The 24,144-nt window shown below is 41.6% G+C and overlaps 1 protein-coding gene and 1 long non-coding RNA gene across 10 annotated transcripts in view; one reads left to right on the top strand and one right to left on the bottom strand.

The window, feature by feature from the left end:
• BRINP3 (BMP/retinoic acid inducible neural specific 3) overlaps positions 1-1,869 on the bottom strand; it is a 200,619-nt gene extending 198,750 nt beyond the window's left edge. Inside the window, exon 1 of one of the 2 annotated variants that reach the window (XM_048946377.1) lies at positions 1,686-1,869. The gene's annotated coding sequence lies outside the window, so the exon portion shown is untranslated. Of the gene's footprint in view, positions 1-5; positions 94-1,685 lie in introns of those variants that run through there. The other variant, XM_048946380.1, reaches the window with a different exon arrangement.
• LOC125693911 (uncharacterized) lies at positions 735-11,412 on the top strand. 8 transcript variants are annotated; one of them, XR_007377307.1, is made up of 9 exons: positions 1,964-2,454; positions 3,048-3,146; positions 3,766-3,867; positions 5,775-5,966; positions 6,428-6,535; positions 7,256-7,356; positions 9,037-9,077; positions 10,654-10,836; positions 10,970-11,412. It is a non-coding gene; the product is annotated as an uncharacterized LOC125693911 (long non-coding RNA). The 8 variants fall into 8 exon arrangements; XR_007377305.1 differs by having other exon boundaries at positions 3,766-5,439; XR_007377308.1 differs by adding an exon at positions 7,018-7,149 and having other exon boundaries at positions 3,766-5,966.
• Positions 11,413-24,144: the final 12,732 nt, after the last annotated feature.

The following is a 24,144-nucleotide window of genomic DNA, read 5'->3' as shown; positions in this document are numbered from 1 at the left end:
CTTACCTAGGTAATCCTCTATACCTAGGAAAGGAAGGAGGTCTGAACGCAAGAAACTTTCCTTGAGGAGCATGGTGCGGGGGGATCCCCGCAGCAGCAGATTCAAGAGAAGAGCCCGTGGTTTGGTTAATGACCCCAGCCTGGTGCGAGGGACCGGGGCAGGGGGGCAAGGGGGCACTGACAGCAACGGGGAACTCGGAGTGGGAACAGGCTATGGGGAGGGATGGAGCCGGGGCGTGGGGGGGGCTGTCCAGCAGCCGAGAGAAGAGAGGAACTGGAAGAAGGATGGATTTTGAATCCCACGCCTGAAGGGTTTTCTTCTACTCCTCTTTCCCCCTTCCCGACATCAGCCACAATTTGGAGGCGGGGGGAGGAGGGGAGGGAAACAAGTCTCGGGAGCATGGTATTGAAGAGGGCATTGATCTTTTCGGTTCTCTGCTTGCCACCAGGCAATAAATTCAGATCTCGTGTCTTTCTCACTGGCACCTCCACCTGCTCGCAAGCCCTGAGCACCGTCCTTGCGATCTGTGCACGTACTGCTGTGGAGACATGACTGCGCACACACACACACACACACGCACACACACACCGTGCACGCTAAATTACAGAATTAAATGGAGCTCGGTCAATACCTCCTCGTGAGAACTAACATGTTCCCTCCCTACCTTCTGTTATTGAACGTGGGTGGATCTCTGCCTTTAATTAGAGACACAGAAACGTTGGAAGCATCAGCCGCAAATAGCACTATAACGGCACTCATCCTTTTTTTAACAACAACTATTTATTCCCCTTTGGTCCTATTCTGAATTTTTATTTCGAAGTAAAGAAGTCCTTACTTGATCCAAAGGACAGCCTTCGCTTCGGAAAGCGGCAGGTAGACGCGTGTATATATACATATATGTACGTTTGGTGCAGACGGAGCCTGTTCTCTACCCCCAGGCAAGCTGTAACACAGCATCCTTATCCCGGCGGTACCGAATCCGGCGGTGCTGCGGTTCACAGCATCCCCCAGCCTGGCGGTACCGAATCCGGCGGTGCTGGCAGCCGCAGTCGCCCCGGCCGCCCCCGGCGCGCAGCCCGGCCGCTGGCACCTTGCAGCGCAAGCGACAGGACAGAGCGAGTGGGGTTTGGGGATTCCTTGTGTGACTTTCCGATCCCTTCTGAAGCACGCTTCCCCACCCCCCAATCCAACCCTCGCTCCTTCGGGGATCAGTGAGGGCAATGAACTTTTCCTCCGAGCCCTTCCTCCCGCCCCCCCGCCCCCCCCCCCCCCAACCCCCCGCGATCAGCTGTGCCTGCAGGAGTTAAACTTAGGGAATGTAGCAGGTAGAGCGTCTGATGGAAACATTAATACAATGTGATGAATAAGCGGCGGAATGGCATAAAGGCTGCGCGTGTGAGGCTGCGGAGCGGTGCGATGTAGAGCCGGGAGCTGAGACTAACGCACGGAACGGATCTGTGCAGGCAGGGCTGGTGCTTCCAATTCCTTCGAGTTCGGGAAGCGGAGCGAGCCGCGCTGCTGGGAGGCTGAGAGGCAAGGAGAGGCAACGGAGAGGCTGCTTTTCTTTCTTTCCTCTTTTTTTTTTTTTTTTTTTTCCTTTCCTTTTTTTTTTTTTTTTTTTTTTCTCTTTTAAGTGTCCGTTTGCTGAAGACAAGCAATCTAAATGTGAAATAAAACCTACTCACCGGGTGACATTTCAGGAAGCGAAGCGGCTGTGAGCAAAATGCATCCCGAATCCAAATGTACAGTCCATATCTCCGGCTTCAGGCTAAAGGAGGGATGGGCATGGTGGTGGTGGGACTTTGGAAACCATCAGCAGTTCCGTGTGGCACAGCAGCAAGTACAACACCCATCCACACCGTGCGTGTGTGTGTGCGGGGGGAGGCACGGGGCCCAGAGAAACTGGTGGGGGGGTGGAGTGGAGGGGCGGAGGAGGAGAGAGGGTAGGAAATCCGAATAGCATGAGGAGTTGCAGGGAGGGGTTAAGATTTATTTTGTTGCCTGTTTGTTTGCGGGGCTTTGGTTGGGTCGGTTTTCCTTTTTTTTTTTTTTTTTTTTTCCTTTTGTGTGTGTTTGTGTGTGTGTGCGGTGATGGCGGTGCTCCTCAAGGAAAGAATAACGAACGGCGGGATGTGCACAACGGGCTGGAACGGAGGGGCTGCGCCGAGCCTGCTCCAACACAGCCCAGACCGAGCCGGCAACGGGAGGCTGGGAAGGGCCGGGTCGGCTCGGCGGAGCTCCGGTGGAGGGGCTGCCGGCGTCACCGTTCCTCTCCAGGAGGGCGGAGAGGCTGCGGGCAGCCGCACGGAGCCCCTCGCTGCGGGACGCGAGCAGCCGATGGGGCCGGGGCCGGACGGAGGGCAGCTCCGGGTCGGCTGCTGGGCGGCGCGGCGGCCGCTCCTCCTCCTCCTCCCACAGCCGCCATCCAGCGAGCCGCCGCGGCGGTACCGAGCGGTAAGAGGAGCCCTGCCTTCCGCCTCTCCCCTGTCCTGGGAGAAGCCTTTGTCTCAGATCTCTTTGGTTTCGCTGTCGGCTTGTTGGGTTTGTGCTTTTTTTTTCCCCTGACGCTGACAATCCCCCCCGCAGCCGCCTCTCCCCGCCGGCTCCCGTCTGCTGCCCGCAGCCCTTTGGCGGAGCCGGGCGAGGAGGAGCGGTGTCTCGGAGCGCCTCGGAAGGGCGGACATCGCGGCAGAAAGCTGTTGTCCGGTGGCAGAGGGTAGGGCTGAGCAGCGTTCCTGCTGGGCGTTCGAGATCCCCCCCCCTCCCGCCCTGCCTAACGAAGCATCCCTATTCGCTCCCCCCTTTCTTGGCGCTTCTCGGCTCTCTGTATGGAAATCACGATCTGGCTTGGTGGAAAAAATCTCCCTTTTCCTCACATAGTGGCTCCAGAATGTGTGCTGAATTTCAAGGGATATGTGTGGGAGGGGAAGCAGCGTCAGCGTTCGTGGATCATGATCCTCCTTGCAACCTCTCTGGCTCTGCCACTCTCATGCATATATGCGCTGTAAGCAGACGTGTTTATGGCTAATAAACACCTCTTTCCATAGGTACGATTAGCCTGAGAGCTTGGTGTTAATCAATCGAAATCTAACAGGGAACAGGCTGAAGATCAACAAGGGGCTTTGGCATCCCAACATGAGAGCAGGGTAAGCTGGTCACGTTCGCACTGTGCCTCCCAAGAACAGTAAGCAAAGTGATTACATAGGCCATGTGATGTATATGTTGAGCAAGATGGGATGGCAGACAGCATGACAGCAGCACTTGCCCATTGTGTGACATGCACTCTTCACAAGACTGTTATTTCTGTTGACCTTCTTGATGAAGAAGGCTTTTGTCTTCTCTCACGCATCTCACTGTGCACTAGGGTGAAATGTTTGTATGCATGTGTTCAGCCTGGCAGTTTTATGCTTCCAAAATCTTTTTGTGAGATTTTGCAGAAGCCCAATTGCATCACATTGTTTTACCCCCACACCCCCCACACTCCCCGCCCCCACCAGCACCTTTAAGTTATTTTTAAACTAAAGAACTGTGGAGTCATTTTCTCTTAGTAATGACTTACCCTGCTTTGCTTTCTTATTTTCTTCAGGGAGGAGGGGAAAACAGGAGTAGAGGAAAGATGTTATTGATAGTGGAGAAAAAAGAAGTGCCCATTTCAAGTGTAGTAGCTGTTAAATATGTAGGCATGTGCATGATTCATTATGCAGTTATAAAAATGAAAAGCATACCATCTTGCCTCGTTGCCTTCGAGTATGCTTTCTCTTGCAGCAACAAGTAGTACAGACTGCTCTCCCCCTCTTCTCTCCCCCCTCCACCTTCAGCCAGTCCTGACAAAATGCCAGTTAGAAAGGTCAGCCTGTTTATGTAAAGGTAAGTGTTACTTCACAAAGACTGCTGCACATCAAAGCCTGCAATGACTATTAGATAGACTTTGGGATTCAAGGTACTCAGTCATAGTCCTGTTCATTTTCTATAACTGATAAAATCACAGAGAAAACAGAAGACAGACACAGCACAAGTGGGATAGATCAACATGCTGGGGTGTGTGGAGGCGGCAGTATCTTCATGACAGTGTTTGCTACTGCAAATGCTAGTAAGATCTGGTGGATCCTCATATATTACCTGCACGTATATATGAACACACACACATATATATAAAGAGATTTGCTGATGTGCTAATGTTTTTCTGCTCCTCTTTCTAGTTTTCACTTCAGCTGTAATTATGTCCTAGACTGAATTAGTTCTGCAGTCATTTCACACCGAAAGCAGTTTAAATCAAAGAAGGAGAATTTGATTTTGAGTCTTACCAATTCTATCCCCTCTAAAAAAGAGAAGATTGACTTTACTGGACTTTGGCACAGGCCATTCATAGTTAAGTTTAGCTTTCATTTCATAGCACCTAGATGCACAGTGGACACAGTCTGATCATTTCCGTATGCATTATTTCCCTTCCTGTTAATCTAGAGCAGTACAGTCATGTTTCCTTAACTCATATCACTTCTTCTGGCCCTTTTCCTGCTTAAAATGTAATAAGGATATTCTGATATTATTCACTTGTGTATATTTGTTAAATACCTAAAAGCTAAAAGAATACTATCTTGGAGTAACAACATAAATCTTCCACTGATGTCCATTCCAATACCTAATTGCCACCACAGTTCTGTTCTAGACCTTGAAATGGTGCTGAAACAGACTTGAAGTCTTGTGGAGGAATTTGTTGCTTTTTGTTCAATGATAGTAATAAAATATTACAAAATCCCACCATAGGTCAGAATGCTGAAATTGCAAACAGTAGAACCATGGCACTAACTGTATTTGAATGGGGCAAGAACCATGAACTGGCAATGCAAAATCCAAACTTGGAGCCTAGTTTCACCTAAGGAGCTGCACATCATTGCGTGAGATAGAGATGCATTACCTCTGCCAAGTGGCAGTGAATTAGAGGTCATCAGATTCCTTTTTCTTATAAATCAACATTAAGTAGTGGTGTGTCTGTGTATTGGTAAATACACATCTTGATAGCATATCCCATAACACTTTTTTACTTCATATTTTTCACTCTCTTTTTTTCCAGAACTGGTTCCATGTTTCTTTTTAGCTACTGACAATGCATGCAATTTATTAAACCAGTTCAGCAGTTACTGTTAATTTGCAACAGGAAAAAAGTATTATGCAAACAATGCTGTCACCTTCTTACAGTAGCTTCTTCCTCCTAGCTATAATGGATTCTCTGCGTGCTGGTCTCCTGTAAATTCTCCATCTAAAAATTCCATTTTCTACTTGTTTTGTCAAGAGAAACTCTACTTGACTTTTGAAACAGTTGGGAGGAGAAAAATGATAACCCACTGAAGTGCCTTGCCCTTAGCTGATATTACGGCAAAGTAATTAAAGCAAAAAGACTCACACTTTGCACTCCTTATGATTGTGGTGGCTTTTGAATGGGTGAGATTATTTTTAGACATTGATTTGAATGTCAAATTTGCATATTCATCTAGAAAACATAGCAAATGCTTAATTGCCTATGTCCAAGTGTTTGTATTTTGCTTTGAAAACAATGTGTCACATATTCCCGGGTTTTATTTTTTGTTGCTATTTGAGTGCATCCACAAATTGAACTACTTATCTAAATAAGTCCTGTGTTTGCTCAGTATAGAAACAAATGTGCTGTGTTTAGAATTTTGCTTCATAAACATATTTTGACCTATATGCTTTTACTTAAATGGAGATATGATTCACTTGAATGGAATTACAGCCGGAGACTTTTTCTTTTCTTGCAGAGGAGTTTATTTTTGGAATTTACCAGCATTTCACATGTAGGGAATAAATTTGAACTTTTATAATTTATTTCTGGAGGGGAAAATGAATCAGAGAAATACAGAGAAATGACTGTGTACTTACTTAGAATCATGGAATATCCTGAGCTAGAAGGGATCTGCAAGGATCACTGAGTTCAACTGCTGTCTTCACACGTAAGTATTTAAAAATTAAACCGTATGTCTGGTAGAGTTGTCCCTGTCCATTCCCTGTGGGAGCTCCAGCCTCCATGATGCCTCCACTCAGCCCCCTCTGCTCTGTTGAACCAACCAAGGGACCTCAGCCCCTCCTCACATGCCTTGCCCTTAGAACACTTCCCCATCTCCATAGCTCTCCTTTGGACACTAATAGCTTTATGTTGTTTTTGTATCTGGTGCCCAACCTGATGCTCCAGGTGAGACCACACCAGGCAGAGCAGAGTGGGCAGCACTGGGCCTGGTGCACCCCAGGGTGTGCTTGGCCCTTTGGGCTGCCAGCACACACTGTTGATTTGTATTCAGCTTACAGTCAATCAGAAGTCCCAAATCCCTTTCTGCAGGGCTGCCCTCCAGCCTCTTGTCCCGTGGTTTCCGTATATCTAGGAAACTAACTAAATCTATATCTTTCCTCATTCCAGATTCAGAATCCACAACATGCTCAAATGTCATATGGTTGGTGATAGCCCAGCCCTCTAATTTATCAAGATCCCTCTGGAAGGCCTCTCTACCCTCAAAGGAGTTAGCAGGTCCTCTCAGTCAATAAATTTATTTAGTATGCGTTCTAGTCCTGCATTGACATCATGTATTAAAACATCAAAGAGGACTGGCCTTAAAATGCAGTCCTATGGAGCCCCAGTAGTGGCTGGCCACCAGTCTGGTGTAACCCCACTTACTGTAACCCCTTGAGCCTGACTGATTGTTCATGCATTAGCTCATGTGTGTATCTAGGTGTACGCTGGACATTTGACCCAGAAGGGTACTGTGATAAAAAGTATTCAAAGTTTTGCTAAAATACAAAAAGACTACATCAACTGACTTCCCTTTATCCAGTACATGGATGACGTTGTCATAGGAGGAAAAATTTAGTTAATGAGAACTTTCCCCTCATCAACCCATGTTGGCTATGACCAGGGACTACATACATTGCTTTTCAAGTGTTTTTTAGTACCCCCTAGAATAGTCTTCTCCATCATTTCATCAGCCACTGAAGAGTGTCTGTTACTTCTAGAGTCTTCTTTCTTGCTCTACTTGAAAACTGGGATGTTTGACAGCTTCCAGTCAGTGGGGATCTCTCCAGTTTCCCAATACCATTGAAAAACAATTGAGAGAAGTTTTGTGATGACGTGAGCCTGTTCTTTCAGTACGTTGGGATGAATCCCATTGGGGCCCATCGACTTCTTATGTCTTACATTTACCCTGTCATTTGGCAGTAAAGGACAAAAAGTGTTGGTTTGGTTTTTTTTCAGGTTATAAGTATCATTCAGACACCAGTCTTCTGAGATGTGACCAGTGATGAAGACCAGTGATGTTTCTCCACTCCTTTCAGAAGATATTAACTGCAAGGCCTGTAAGTTAATGCGAGCTCACTAGAATTAGCTAGACACACATATCTGGAAGGGTTAAACAGCACTTTGGATGTGGGAACATGAACTTTTCTAGGGATTAGCAGCCTAGCTACATCTTGTTCTTGGAAAATTTAAGTCTATTTTCTGTCACATCTTCACAGTTGCTATTAGCTATGCTATATAGAACACTACAAAATTTTCTGTTTGTATAGAAAATTTTAATTAAGGTGTATTTTTTCTGTTTGATTTTGTAGGCAACCTTATGAGGTTGGTATTTCTGAGTAACCTGATATATTAATGTAGTTACTCTTTATTGATAGTAGACTTTTAAAAATCACTGAAAACTGTGTTACTTTCAAGAAAATGAAAAGATAACTGTAGAGAAAAGAGTAAAGGAGGAGCTGTGTTTTAAATCCCATTAAATCACCGTGGTGAAGAGTCTTATACATCAAATGTCTTGTTCTCTTGTGGAAAATTTCTTCTCAGCGACTGTGTTAGTCCACACTTCAGTACCAGAAGTAATGTCCTACTGTATGAGATATAGTTGATATATTGGAACAGTAGTTGATATATTGGAAATGAAATAGAGGACAGCATACCACAAGCACTGACTTAACAAGCACTGTGAGAAGCAGTAGCCTAACACTTCAATAGATTTGCAAAGAAACAGAGTAGTACTTTTAATTTTTTATATCTAAATGTAGAAGTCATGCATCTTCTCTTCAGCTCCTCTCCCTGCCTGAGCCTAGCATTGTCACAGACATAGATAAAATCTTGTTGGTGTTGTTATGTTGTTTCTGCATGGTCAGAATCGAGTCCCTTTTGGACTAGGCAAGGTATTAACACACAAAATAATCACTCTCCCAGATAGGCTGGGGTTAATAAAAGAAGACAGAAGTGTTAACATGAATAAAAGACTTCAGTTCATTTTCTGTGGTGCATATAAAAGACCACTTCCAGACAAGATGGGTTTTTGGAAGGGTGATGGAGTCAAACAAAGTTCTGTTACATCTGAACCGTTGCACAAAAGACGGTCGCTATGAGTTATAGCAAAAACAATTCTGTCTTCAACCAGTAAGAGATACTGATTAAAATCTGGGTTCTTCTTCTTTATGAATGTTTGCAGAAGGAGAATATATATTTGCCAAGGTGTATTAAAGAAATTTTTCATGGACTGAAAAGAGGAAGACAGACACCACTGAATTCTCTGTTTGTGCTTTGCAGTGTGAAGGAATTACGTACTAGAAAAGTGGATTTTTACAGGGTAGTTATGCTAGGAAGAAAAGGGCATTCAGAGAAAGCAATTTGCATTTGGAAAATAGATTATTTTACAGATATTACTTCAAATTTATAGTCATTCCCTGAATAACATTTGGTGCACTATCTCAGCAGATGTAGTTAGCGCCCTTAGAAATAAGCTGAACAAAAGATCCGTAGTAAGACTTGAAAATAACCTTTGTTATTATGTCATTACCTCATAAGAATCAAAATACATGGGCCACTGATGACAATGAACAAGAACAATGCAGTTCCTTGAACAGTGTGTTTCCACTTTTTAACACTTAAAATATAGCAGTATTACAAGCATTTGTCATTTGTTTGGGCCATTAAGCTAATGAGACAGAAAAAGCATAAAGAATTTGGATGGATGAATTCAATTTACTTTTTTTTTTTTTTAACAGTTCCTCTCTTGCAAGAGTTTGGATGTTGCAGAGCACCATCGGTATGTTTTTGTTAGCTGCAGACATCACCCTTCTAGAATTCTTCCACAGTTGTAGAGGATAAATACTGGAAAGAATTCAGGTTCTTTTCTCAGTCACAAAGGAAGGATGGCAGTAAAAAAGATGTCTCTTACTTCATTTGTTTGATTATGTTCTCCATTTGTCAAAGCAGTGGAGCACAAAGCCCAAATGTATTTTGTGAAGTACTCTAAAATCTGCTTGGTTTGAAGCATGAGCTTAAAACTTTCAGCAAAGAAGAATGAAATTATGTTTTAGTTCTTCAGTATGCGTTTTGCCAAATCACATGGCAGCAGCAATTCATATATGTAAGGTGGTACAAACACCTTTATGATAGTAGCATAATTGCAGTTGCATTTCTTCAGATGTGATTGTAGAGAAATCAAATCAAATCTTAGGACCCCATTTAGAAAATGTTATGTATCCAGTTCTGAGTTGTCCATCTTGGCTTTTTTCAACCTTTAAGATAATATTGCCTTATATCAGAAATCTCTTACACAACAGAACATTAAGTCATGTTCCTATTATGAACTCAAGGAAATCAGAATCTGTTTCCTTGTGGTTTCAGGTGAAGGTGTGAAGAGCAACACTGAGAAAACATGCACATGCACATAGGATAATCTCAGTGTCCTAGCTGTGCACTTGCATGGCTAGGTAAAATAACAAAACAAGAAAGCAACCCTAAGGTGAAGTTCTCATTAGGCATTGTTTGGGCTGTCTAGAAGCAGCAGATCTTCTCTACCACCTACTGGAATTTATTGGACAATTTGGTGTTGTCACAAGAAGTATTTGTCAGTTATTTTTTTTTTTTTTTTTGAGACAATAAATGCTGTTAAAGGCTGAATAAATTCTGTAGCTGACAGCTGGTATGTGTTAATATGAATTTGGTCAATATGGAGTTAACCAATCTGCTCCTTAGAGATGCACTTTACAGTTATAGTCTAATCATTGTCTACTCTTAAGAAACAGCAGTAGCATGATTTTTTTTTCAAACTCAGTAGTCAGAGTTATTGACTTACTAATGTAAATAATTACATAAATAGCAAAAAAACCCAGTTATGAGTACATGAAGAAATCGTATTTTTTTTTATTTCTAAAAAATTTTGTATAATTACAATAATAAACAACCCTGTATAATTAAAAAAAAAAAAGGACAAATGTATTTAATTTGTTTTGTTTCCCAAATTAGAAAGATTTCTCAATCATGATTTTTTTTTTCCACGATAGGAAAAAAAAAGGTTGTGAAAGATAGCAAAGGAAGCTCTACTATGACACCTTCAAAACAAGCTACTCTCTAAAAAAGTGGCCTTACACTGGATATTGTGATTGGAAAATACTCTGACATGTCATTTACTCTCACAGAACATTCATAACTATTGCTTAAGAATATTCAGAATCCTGTTATTTACTTGTTCTGGTTGGAATGGAGTTAATTTTCTTCACAGCAACCCATACAGTGCTGTTTTAGATTTGTCACTAAAACATTACTGACAACACATCTATTGCTGAGCAATGCTTGAGTAACTTTAAGACCTCTGTTTCTCATGTTGTCCCTTGCAGCAAGAAAGCTAGAGGCCTTGCTGGTGGGCAGGAGGTTGAGAAAGGCCATAGATGACCCAAACTGATCAGAGGGATATTCCATATCATTTCACATCATGCTCAGTGATGAAGGCAGGGGAGGCAAGTTTTTCCAAAGTAGCCATTGCTCAGAGATTGTTTGGACACGTTTGCTCTTGGGAGGTGGTAAGCAATTGATTGCCTGATTGCATCACTTGTTTTCCATTTGTTTTGTTGTGTTTCACTTCTTAAACTTTCTTTATACCAACCCATGATTTTTCTCATTTTTGGTCTGATTCTCTCCTCCATCCCACTGTAGGAGACAGCGTGAGTGACTGACCAGGTCCTAACTGCCTGCTGGGGCCACCTCCAAAGCCACTTCTGGGACTGGAGAAGTAAGACGCGATGCCTCGGCAGTTGTTGGACTTTTGAAACAGAGAAAGGTCCTCCCAGTTTTCCTGTTTCACTGATCTCAGTTTCTGTTAAATATGTGTTACCTATGATCCTCAGAAATGTAAGAAGGTACTAAAATAAATTAGAAAATAAAGATGTAAGCTTAAAAAGTGAGAGTGCATTCTCATACTAATAGTATTAATAGCGCTAAGCTGCCTTTGGTGTCATGTTTCATTCTCTAGGTAGCCTTCCATCACTGTCATGCTTTGTGAGTAATTTTTCCGTGGTCGGTTTCTGCTTTTTCTGCTTTCATGAGTGAACACACCCAAAAACGAGTTATTCACAAAAAAACATAGAGGTTCTGATGGACTCATTTAGCTCTACGATTATGCTGTAAGGTATGTATGGGATCAGTGAACCCTGCAGGTGTTAGGTACAACCCCTACTGAAGGTAGATAATAACACTTATTGGCATTTGTCACAAGTGGAGCTAAAGACCTATATAGAATGCAGGTGAGGATTTATTCGGAAACCTAAAAGATTATAGCACCTGTTAGTGAGAGCCAGTGGGACCCTGCAGAGTGCTCTGTGTGATCTGATGCGATTGAGCAGCGTCCAATCTGCTTTGGTTTTAAATAGACTGTGGCTCCATCATCCACTTATGTACACTGCTGATAAATATAACCGAAGGATCTTATCGCTGCCTTAATCCTTCATTCCCGTTGCCTGCTATTATCTCTTATACTTGTCACGCTTTGATCCTAGTGAGGCTGGACATTTTTTTGGTTAAAGAATTCTGGCTTATTTTGTGTTTGCACACACGTTCCCTGTAGGCCTTTAATACCACCTCATAGTATTATGACAGCGTAACTGAAGGAGAGGGGATTCTGCTGATCTGTGGAGTGCTCCCACAGAGCAATAATTGTACTTACAATGTTAACTGTTTCTAACTTGGAAATTATTTAATGTATTTTGTGCTCACAAATGGGGGGGAAAAAAAAGAGATAGTATGGAAATATACATTTTTCATGACTTCAACAAAATAAGATTATTAAATTATTCCCAAATTTCTTTCATATTAGTAGTAACCCAAAAAAACTGAAGGTTTTAAATAGAGCAATTAGCATGGCAGAAGTGGCTACTAGTTCAGACAGAAGATTGCTTTAGTTGTAAGTGGTACTCAGGTTCTACTTTTTCCGAATCACATAAGGCACACATTTGTTGGTAGATCCTGTCTTAGAGATTCTTGAAGTAAGCTTACTAGTTCTGAATTTTGTTCTGTATCAGAGAAGAATTGTTCTGTCTCATCATTCACTTTCTGTAAGTCAATTTCTGACAAAATGCATCAGGCTAATACGCTGCATAGAAAGTTCACTGACTAACTCATAATCAGCTTGAATTGTAAGTATATCCTAAGGACTGCATTTTAACTATACATAATAGAAACCTGTCATCAAGCTAAACAACCTGTGTAGATTGAAATCTTTCAGTTCTTCCAATATCTCATAATTAACACACCCATCTAGTGTTTAAATACTACAAGGAAGTGAAGGTAGCAGTATGTAATGATGCTCACCACATCCTAGTCTTTCAAATACTGTTTCCATAGAAATGCAAAACAAAAGTTGTTCAATTTTCATTTGTATTTTTAAAATTCCATTCTTATAACGGTACACTTATGTCATATATGTAGATGATGCTATTCTGCAAGTTACTTTCAGCAACAGCTGATAAAATGTACCTAATATGCTTTTCACAGGTAATCATGATGCACTTCACAGTGCTTTAGTTGAAATTTTCTCTTCTTACAGAGCTTTAAATTTGGTAAGCAGCAAGGAATCATTGAATCATTGATTGGCTTGGGTTGGAAGGGATCTTAAAGATCATCTAGTTCCAACCCCCCTGCCATAGTCAGGGTTGCTACCCTGTAGATTGGGTTGCCCAGGGCCCCATACAATAACAGCTCTTCTGCAAAGTTTGCCAATGTCTCTGCTGTTTATAATAGTACTGGGAGTATTTTCCATTCTCAAATCAGCTATTGGAACAATGAAGTAATTTTGAGCTATGATGTTTCTTATTATGCTTTTTGAGCAGTAATTACTGCATCATCACCTGCAAAATCTTGCAGTGCTGGAAAATTAAAACAATTATCCTAACAAGTTTTCTATGAGATTTTTCATCCAGGTTAGCTAAAGCACATTCAGAGTGCTAGCTTCTCCATGAGCTCCTATTTCTACACCCAAAGTTATTCTTGCTTTACTCAGACATTCTCCAGTATTATATAAAGAGCCCTTCTCTCAAAACAATGACTTCTCTCTAGCCAGTCACAAAAAGAGACTTGGTTTGGTCACCAAAAGTCTCCCTTGAAGGTATTAGCATAAGTTTCCCTTCTCTTCAAAAATCACAAATATTTAAAACCTTCAATCTCTACGCAGCTTGAGTATAGTTTCTGAATATTTTTGATAATATATCATTGTCAAGGTGAGATTCCTATTTACACCGATCTAACCCTGCAATTGAAGTCAGTAGAAATAGTGTATGAACCACTAAAAGATTATTCAATTTACCTCCTGTGATACAATCATAGAATCATTTGAGTTGGGAGGGACCCTTAAAGATCATCTATTGCAACTCTTCTGCAATGAACAGGGACACTCACAGCTCCATCAGTGCTCAGAGCTTAATCCAGCCTGACCTTGGCTGTTTGCAGGGATGAGACACCACCACCTCTCTGGGCAGCCTGTGCCACTATCCTTATTGTAAATAAGGACAATGTAAACTCAAACCCAGACTAAATCAGCCCTCTTTTAGTTTGAAGTTTTTACCCCTGTCCTATCACAACAGAGCCATCTACAGAGCAGGGCTGTGCTCTATCCTTTCATCCCCCAGCTTGTATTGGTAGTGGGGGTTGCCATGGCCCTGGTGCAGGACTTTCCAATTGGATCTATTGAACCTCATGAGATTCTCCTGGGCCCACTGCTCAGCCTGTCTAGTTCTGTTTGGATGGCATCCCATCCCTTGGGCACGTTGACCGCACTACACGGCTTGATCCTGGTGTGCTTCTGGTGGTGGGCTACATGGACCGTGCTCCAACACACTGTCTTCTATAGGTCTTAGGGGAACTGAAACACCACTTTCTCCTCCTTCTGTGATCCTGGAGCTGCAGGAATGTTCCTTTCACATTTTTTCCTTCACTCCTCTGCCTATCGAGCATTTCTTCCTTCTCTCAATTCTGTTTTCCCAGAGGTGTCACCAGCATTACTGACGGGCTCCTCTGTGGCTGTGATGGGGCTATTGCAAAGCCAACTGGACTAGACTGAAAATGACCAGACAGCCTGACACCAGACAGCCCCTGGTCTTCTCTCATGGGCTGCTGCCAACATGTGGATGTGGACACCCAGTAGAACACTGGTGTGGAATACTTTGGAAAGCACATATTCATAAGATTAAGGATATATGGACTTCGTCTCTGTAAAAAAAAAAAAAAAAATTGAAGTCATGGGTATTCAGAAACTGTAGAATTCATTGTGCCTAAAGTGTATTACAACATGAGAAAAAAGTCAGACAGAAACGGTAGGAATTGTTCCTTCTTAAGAGGAACAATCTGCAAATCCTTATTACGTAGTTGATCTCAGCTTTGTTATCTTCACTGGACCAGCAAAAACCTGGCAGGTAGTACTCTGGCATCATTCGCCCTTTCATACTGATCCACTTTTTGGCTCTCTTTACAGCAACAGCCTTTTTATGACACCAGCTTTAGCTATGCCTTTCCCTTGAAGGAACGGGGAAGATGACAACAAAAGTTGTTAACTTTCTGGATATACTTACAGCAGGATCATTCAATTCAGATTTTGAGTTTACCTAATGCTTTTCACAACACTTACCTATGCATTGATCTTTGCTCAGGTGTTTATATGCTTGATCTGAAAATATGCCTGAGTGCTTTCCTGGACTATGGCCAAAACCTATACACAAATGAAAAAGAGTCTGTTCTAGCTTGTTTTAAAGATATTATTGGGGAAAAGAAAATTGGCAAGCACATTTCTTAAGCTGTCAAGGCAGGCAATGAACTAAATACAAAGTTAGGAGAGAAAAAGTCGTCTTCATTGTATGCCTGTTTCTACAGCTTTTTCTATAGGAGACAAAGTAAAATATTCTGTAATACTTTATCATCATTGTTAATTTGCCTCTTTTCTGAAATCCTTATAAAAGAAAGATCAGCATGAAAGTACAAGATAATTTCTGTCCAGTGCCAAAGTACAGCTAAACTACAAGGAAATAAAAAGGCAATTACTATAAGGGGAAAGGTCCAAATATTCACAGGGCAGATACAGTAAAAACGTACAATTGTATTGCAGTATGGTATACTGAAAAAAATACGAAGCATTTTCAAGTCTTTTTCCCAGCCTGCTTTTTGGTGGTGCACCAGAGGCTCTGTGACATGAAAATCTTGTATTTTCATTTTGAATGAAAAGCATATTGGGTTGAGGTTTGGGGTTGCTTGGCTGGTTGCAGTTGTTCTTGGTGTTTATTTGCTTTTTGGTTTTGATTTCTTTATAATTTTTATATATAAATTACAGCTGGGAACAACTTCCACTCTTTTCTTAAAAACACTTTCAACAAGTAAAGGTGTCTACACAATGGAGTATTTGGTGTCATATACACTGGCAATGCAGAGAAAACAATGCCTTGAATGGATAACATTCCCTCTGCAGTAAGAGGACTGTCTTTAAGGAATTTAGAGCCATCTTAATTGTGCCTATATCCACATTTTTTATATTTCTTGTAAACTGGTAATTTAGACAGCAGTTCTGAAATTATCTTTGTGTCCGAATTCATTACAACTTTTGCAGTCACACTTCCAGAAACATGATTGCTAGTTTGTGAACTCTTGGTCTAAAGGGAAGGACCAGGTGGACTCTGTTATGATACAGTTTAGATTCAGAAGAGCGTAAGTTGGGTTTAGTATGGCAGTCGTCAAACGGAGTGTAGTGCTGCCTCACTCTGGCTGAGGAACTGAGGACATAATTTTCTGCAACAACATGGATCTGAACTGAAGCAGAAACTGACAAATACCTCTGAGCTTTGAGTTTGGTAACAAGATTTAAATATATAGTACACGCTGCTTTAAGCTATACTGAGCAAAATTACTCTGGTGACTGAGATTGCAGGCAACAAAGCATCAAAACCTGCCATCAACATCTTTTGAGTAGTCATGAATGGACTTGTGGTTTGGATCTCAGTTCTGAACTAATGCAACAGTGAGGGGTGAGAGGGTCTAGATTTATCTTAGCAAAACTTATGATGCCACTGAAGACATCACTGGTGTCTAATTGGTGAATTAGAATAAAAGAATTAGTGGTAAGGACCTAAAAGCCATGCCACTTGTGTTTTTGGAAGAATGATAAGATAAGGCTGTTTTAGAAGGATAGAGCATGAACTCAACAAGGCTTTTGATGCTATCTGCCACAACATCCTTGCAATTAAGCTTAGTAAATGTGGGCTAGATAAGCAGTGAGGTGGGCTGAGAACAGTCTAATTGGAGACCTAACCAGCGGTATTCACAGAGGTCAGTACTGGGTCTGGTCTTGTACAACATTGTCATCACTGACCTGGATGAAGGGATAGAGTCCACCCTCAGCAAGTTTGCTAATAATGGGAGGAGCAGCTGACACGTAGAAGGTGGTGCTGCCATTCAACTAGATCTGGACAGGATGGAGAGTTGAGCATAGAGGAACTTGGTGAGCATCAGCAAGAGGAAGTATAGAATCTCACATCTGGGGAGCAATAACTGCATGCATAAGTACAGGATAGGGGCTGATCTGCTGGAGAGGAGCTCTGAGGATAAGGACCTGGAGGTTCTGGCAGATGACAGGTTGGCCATGAGCCAGCAGTGTGCACTTGTAGCCAAAAAAGCAAATAGAGTGCATTAAAAAGAGCATGGCCATCAGGATGAGTGAGGTGATCCTCCCCCTCTATTTTGCCTTGGTGAGCCCGTATTTGTGTATGCACTGGAGTACTGCATCCAGTTCTGGGCTCCCCAGTTCTAGAAAGACAGGGGAATGCCAGAGAGAGTCCAGCAGAGGGCCACAAAGATGAGTAGGGACCTGGAGCATCTCCTGTTTGAGGAAAGGCTGAGAGACCTGGAACTCTTCAGCCTGGAGAAAACTCAAAGATGATCTCATCATTATTTATAAACATTTAAAGTAGTGAAGAGTATGGGGCCAGGCTGTTTTCAGAGGTGTGCAGCAACAGGACAAATGGCAATGGGCAAAAACTGGAATGCAGGAAGATCCATACAACCACGAGGAAGAGCTTAACTGTGAAAGTAATAGAGCGAGCACTGGAACAGGCTAGTCACAGAACCGGGCCAAACCAGCCCATAAACTATACAGAGACACACAGAGAGCATCTGAGCACCCAGCCATCAGAAATTCCAGTTCTGTGAGGTGCAGTAAGCACGTACTTATCAGAGAAATATAAAATAAGTGCCACCAGCCAACAACAAAACTCTTCCCTCATTATTTTCTCTTGAGACTTTGGTTTTCTACACTTGTGCTACTTTTTTTCTTCCTCTCCCCTGGGTAATAATATACGTTGGTCAGAATAGCTTTATGTGGCATCTTTATGAAATATGTTCTCAGTGTGCTGCATATGTAAGAGTTCAATATTAACAGGCAAATCCCAGAGTTTGCTGTCAGTCTTGATTGGGCTTGATTTAGCTCCAAACTTTTTCACAGTCAATTATAATGTCTTCAGCACCTTGCTTCATTGTTTAGCAGCTGCCATGCAGTCTATCCAACTTCTGTTTTTCTATTATGTGGAGCAATTGCCTTGGGACTAGCAGTATATCTTATAGAAAATGTAATAGAGGGGTGTAGATCCTTAGGGGTTTTAGAGGGGCTGTTCAGAAATGCCCTTACCTAGTTTCAACAACAACAAAAAAGCTTAAAACTAGGTATGTTTCATCAAGAGTTCTGTTAATATTGATGGTCATACAATGTCTGGAAATCAGTTGGTGGTCTTAGAGAGCACTGCAATTCACATAAATCGTTCCTATGCGTTTATCTATTTTTTTTCTTTCCAGTACTAGACCAAGTGCTTATAACACATAGTGTATATAAAACTCTTTAGAGAAGATCTTGCAAGTCAAATTGTGATCATTTTCCTTTTTTGTTCTGTGTTTTGTTGGCTTTGCACCAGGTTGGATTAAACATGATTCAGACATCACTCCATTCTTGGAACAAGTTTTGATCTTTTAGAATCTCTGTTTCAATGAGTCACATCACTGCCTGTGACTATGGACTAATAGAGGGTCTTGTTTATCTGTCCTTGAAGATCACTTTGTTGTGAATTTACTAAGTGACTCATTTGCTCTGCCAAAATTTTGCCCACTTGTGATTGCATTTCCATAGCTTTTATCTAGAGATTCCTTCAAGTACCAATTTTGGTTAGAATGTGCTATGATTTGGTATATATATATTTTTTCCATTTGGAATACTTGATACCAATACCACAGTTTACGAGAACAACGTTGAACAGTGTACACTCATCAGATATGTGAATTAATAGGATGTGAAATGATGACGTACATAGACTTACAGCAATAGTGTTTGTGGTGGTATGCTGGATCATGGGAAACAGTGTTGGTACATATGATTTGCATTCATATGACTCAGACCTGGGTCAATTATATCAAGACTCCTTTGGGTAGCATTTAGTAAAGCAATTCCCTCTGCCAGGCATCCGGCAATGAACAGCAAGCAGTGAGCAGCAAACAAGCAGTGTTAACAGTTAGGAGATTGGGGCTCTGGGATAAAAAAAACAAGGAGCAAACCAAAATTACAGAATTAGAGTTACTGTGACACTCTTCATTTCATTTCCACTTTCTGCATGTTTTAAACAAAAGTTTTTGCCAATAAAAGTTTTTCGTTTCTTTTTTTTTTTTTTTAATCTCCTTACTCACAGAGGCATTAGTGGAAGTGTGGAGGATGAGGAAAGATTTTTAACCACTACTTTTCTCATTTCTATACAGAAAGGATTTGATCTTTCTGTAAAAGCATATAAACATGCTATTCCTCACATTCTTTTGCCTTTTTGTTTTCTCATTTTAGAACGTGTAATGGAGCCTGTACATTACATTACATTGAACTTCAGTAAGGTTAAAGCCACAGAGCTGCCTGTAACATAAATATATCTTCAAACTAGTTGGTTGGATCAATTTTAACATTAAAAATATTTTTATTCTCCTTGTTATTGGTGAAACTTGACAATACCCTCCAGTAATCCTGTAGTGCTGCGATAGAATCATCACCCCATCTTGAATAAGCTTCTTATTTAAGCTTCTCATCCAAGCATCCCTGCCATGAAAGAGCTGTTCATTAGGATTAGTTACTTTAGGGGAAGTGGGAGAGCAGAGTAGAAATTGAGGCTTCTTATGTAGAGAAGGCTGTATGGGAAATACTATAAAAGTAAAGAAATAAAAAGTGTCACATAGAAAGCATTGTTCTTTGTAATGTCTCTGCGTTTAGTGAAAGTGTAACTGTTTAGCTCCCCCTGCTGATCTGAAATATTTGTGCTGCTTTTTTAGAACAGGTAGACTTGTATTTCCCTCTATAGACTGGTTAATTCCTTTTTTAAAAGGAAAAGATAGCAATAATTTAATTTCTAACGTAGCTTCTGACAGTAAATGTTATAAACACGATAGATAAATTCTTTCCTTCAGGTACTTCGATGATATCTTTGACTCACACAATGATGTCTTTCCTTTTTAGAATTGGTCAGCTGGAAGGGATCTGCAAAGATCATCGAGTCTCATTGCCTGAGCAATTCAGAGCTAACCAAGAGTTAAATGTATATTATTGAGGGTGTTATCCAAATGCTTCTTGAGCAATGATAGGCATGGGGCATCAACCACCTTGCTAGGAAGCCTGCAGCATAGGAAGTTCCGCACAAACATGCGCAAGAACTTCTTTACAGTGAGGGTGACGGAGCACTGGAACAGGCTGCCCAGGGAGATGGTGGAGTCTCCCTCTCTGGAGATGTTCAAGACCTGCCTGGATGCCTACCTGTGCGACCTACTGTAGGGAACCTGCTTTGGCAGGGGGTTGGACTCGATGATCTCTGGAGGTCCCTTCCAACCCCTACAATTCTGTGATTCTGTGATTCTGTGTTGTAGTGTTTGACAATGAGGGCACCTCTCAGCCTCCTTTCCTCCAAACTAGACAACCCAAGTTCTGCTGATATGCTCTCCAGACACTTGTTTCCCAGTCTGCGCCTGTGTCCAGCATTACTCTGTCCCAGTGCAGCAGTCAGCATTTCTTTTGTTGAATTTAATGTTCTTGATGGTTGTCCAATGCTCCAATGCAACTGGATCACTGATAAAAACATTGAACAGAATTGGCTCTAAAATTAAGCTCTATGGGACGCTGCTAATGACTGGCCATCAGCGAGGTGTAGCCCCATTAGAACCCCTCGAGTTCTAATACTGACACAGTTCATCACCCAGCAAAACACATACCTGTGTATCTCACAGATGAGCAGTTTATCCATAAGAATGTTGTGAGTTCGCAACACAGGAAAGATGTGGAGCTTCTTTAAAGGGTTCAGAAGAGGGTCCCTAAGATGTTCAGAGGGCTGGAGATCCTCTCCTATGAAGAAGCTGGGTTTCTTCAGTCTGGAGAAGTGAACGCTGTGGGGATACCTCATTACAGCCTTCCAGTATTTAAAGGGAGATTATACACAGAAGGAAAGTCAACTTTTTACACAGGTAGAAAGTGATAGAACAAGGGGAAATGGTTTTAAACTAAAGGAGGGAAGACTTAGATGTCAGGGGGAAGTTTTTCACTGAGATGGTGGTGAGGGTGATGGAAAAGGTTGCCCAGAGAGGTTGTGGATTTCCAATTGTAGGAGAACTGTTAGGTCATGGTATGAACTGGTGATTGAGTCCCTGGTGAAGGGGTGTGGTTGGCCCTGTGTTCCTCATCTAACCAAGAGGAGTGTACCCAGGGTGGATTCATCCTTGGCTCTTAGAAGGGCCAACCACTGAAGGAAGAGCATTGCTTGGGTGCAGACTGTTTTCTGAGATGGAATGCTATATAGCCAGAGATCCTCTTCAGTAGCTGGTTGAGTTTGACTCTTTTTTTTTTTTTTTTTTTTTTTTTTTTTTGGATAAGACTGCTGGCCTACCTGTGAGTACTTTTCTTGGTATTGCCAAGAATCTGCCAGAAGAAATTTTGCTTCTTTGTGGGCAGAACAGTTAACCCTGCGGGTTATGGCTTCAGTGGCTGGCCCTTATAAGAGCCAAGGATGAATCCACCCTGGGTACACCCCTTTTGGTGTACCTAACCCTGCAGGTGTTCAGCGCCAGATTGGATGGTGCCCTGGGCAACTTAATCTAACAGTTTGCCACTCAGCTTGCAGTAGAGGGCTTGGAGCTTGATGATCCTTGAAGTCCCTCCCAACCCAAGCCATTCTGTGATTCAGTGCTTATTGTCTAAGAAATCCCTAAAGCAGAGGTCAGTTATATTCTTATTTGCAATTGGAACAGGATCCACAGAACAGTGATCCCAGCACCAAGCCAGCCAGAGTTCAAGAAGTTTCTGGACAATGCTCTTGAACGTATGGTTTGAATTTTAGATCATCCTATGTGCAACAAGAACTTGAACTTGAAGATCCTTATAGGTCCCTTCTAAATCACGATATTCCGTCATTCTGTGATACATGAAGTGGGTAAGCTTGTCATCAAATTACTAAGGCAGGACCTTCTCTTTGTGAACCCGTGTTGATTATGCCTGATAATTGCTTTTTATTTTCTTTAACTGCTTTTTGATAACCCATAGGATAGTCTTTTCCTTAACTTTTCCAGGGACTGAGGTTAAACTAACAGGTCTGTAACTTCTTGGTTCTACCTTCAAGCCCTTTTTGTAGATAGATACAATATTGCCTAGCTTCCAGATAGCAGGGGCTTCCCCGGGCACCCAAGACCTTTGGTAAATTATTGAGGGGGTTGAGCTATAGCATCTGTTACCTCCTTCTGTTCTCTGGGGTGAATTCCATTAGGTTCCAGGGACTTATGAATTGCTGCAACTGGTCCCTTACAGTCTCAGCAGCCATAGATAAAAGTCACTGTTCTCCTAATTGTGGTCCTCCAAATCTGAGGACTGGGCAGCTCAAGATTTATTGTTACTAGTATAAACTGAGGCAAAAAAAGGGCATTAAATGGGCATTAAATGCTTCCACTGTTTCCTGATCCTATTTTTTAGGTAACCATATATGTTAAGTCAGAAAAAGGGTTAAGGAAAACACTGTACTTGATACTTGACCACCACCTCCCCATGGCACCCACTTGCTTTTCACAGCAATTGAATATTCCCAGTTTATATATGGGAAGGTAGTCTCCAAAAAAGGATAGGGACAACTGATCCATAGATTTCTTCCATAACAGAATAGCTCATTCACGCTGTTGGGTGGGTGGTCAATCGCAGACACCTATGATGACATCTGCTTTGCTATTTATCCCTTTAACCTTTACCCAGAGGCTCTCTACTATGCAATCCCTAACATCAAGGTCTGTACAGTCTAATTTCCCCTTTACATACAGCATACAGTGCAACACTTCAACCTCACTGGTCCTGCCTAAGCCTCCTGAGCAGCTGATAGCCCTCCATACATCACTCCATTTGTAGGACTCATGCTGCCAAGTCTCACCACAATAAGACTTGGGCCAAAACCTTCCAGTTCAAGCAGCTTGTTCCTCATACTGCATGCATCAGTGTACAAGAATTTCAGATGTGCTCAATTAAAATGAAGAGATCTGGGAGGAGTCTGTTTAAACAAAGTCTGTATTGAGATTTTATCATTGAGATTATGCAGTAATTATTGAATGGTATGAAAACTCAAATGTAGAAATGGCATAGAAATGTTAAGAAAAAAAAGATGGAAAAAAGCATTGGAATCAACTCACTGAATTCGTAATTTGTGCACTTATTTAATTCATTTAGCTATCACAAGAAATTAACAGAGGCTGAGCTAGGAATTTGTTAAAGGCTGGCAGATCTTGTAGCTCATAAAGTTCAGCTGTAGAGAGGGAAGTAAATAAGAGGGTCATAGTTAAAAATAGAAAGCCTTTGAAATGTCTTATCTCTATCCTCAGCAGAAATAGATGAGATCTTTTTCCTGATCAATAGGTAGATAAAAGTGTAACGTTTACAATCCTGGACTGGTATCATAACAGATTAATTGGCTTTGACAGTAGTGCATGGATTATACTAAGCATGTAGCCCGCTTGCGGTACTGAAATTGAAGCCTTGATACACCAAGTTAAATTCACTAAAACATTTAAACAAGCACAGGATCAGTGTGCTTCAACATTTGGTAAAATTAGCTTTTCATAAAAGCATTAAGAGCTAAAGAGTTGTTAAATAAGCTGTTAAATGAGTTGAATGGTAGGTAACCTTATTCAGCAGTTCAGAACCTGATTGATTTGATTTTTACCACATGATTATCTTTTGGGTATGGAAATGTGGAAAATGGAGATTGGAACCACATGATACAAATTCTACAGCACAAATAAGAACACTCATCCACAAAACAGAGCTGCAACAAGACCTGGGAGTGATTAGAGATAATGCATTAGCCATCTGCACAATGTCTGCTAGCAGCAAGAAGGTAAACAAAGTCCTGGCATGCATTATGTCTCTAAAAGTGAGATGTATGAATCAGAACTTAAATACATATTGAGTAGGAAAGCTTCTTTTAGAATACTCTGAGATTTTCTATTTATGGTATCTTATGAGGACTATAGGAAGCTAGAAAACATCAAGAAGCTGCACAGGAGGTACTTTGACTAACACTGGAAGCAAAGGAAATGTCCCATAAGGAATGGGAAACCAGACTGTTCTGTATGCCCAAAAGAAACTGAGACCTCAGATCTGAAATACCCCAAAAAGGGGAAGACAGATGTTAATGCAAGGTGTTTAAATACAATAACAGCTAACAGAAAAACAAGAATAAAGGTTAAAATAAAGTTATAGATTGGTACTCTGAAGTAATTTGGACAGAATTAGGGCATTCACAACTAACTGATGTGCACTTTATTAA

The sequence above is a fragment of the Lagopus muta genome, chromosome 5, assembly GCF_023343835.1.
Source record: "Lagopus muta isolate bLagMut1 chromosome 5, bLagMut1 primary, whole genome shotgun sequence".
In the NCBI taxonomy this organism is placed as follows: Eukaryota; Metazoa; Chordata; class Aves; order Galliformes; family Phasianidae; genus Lagopus; species Lagopus muta.
Note: the sequence above shows the minus strand (reverse complement) of the source record. Positions and strands in the feature narration are given on the sequence as shown.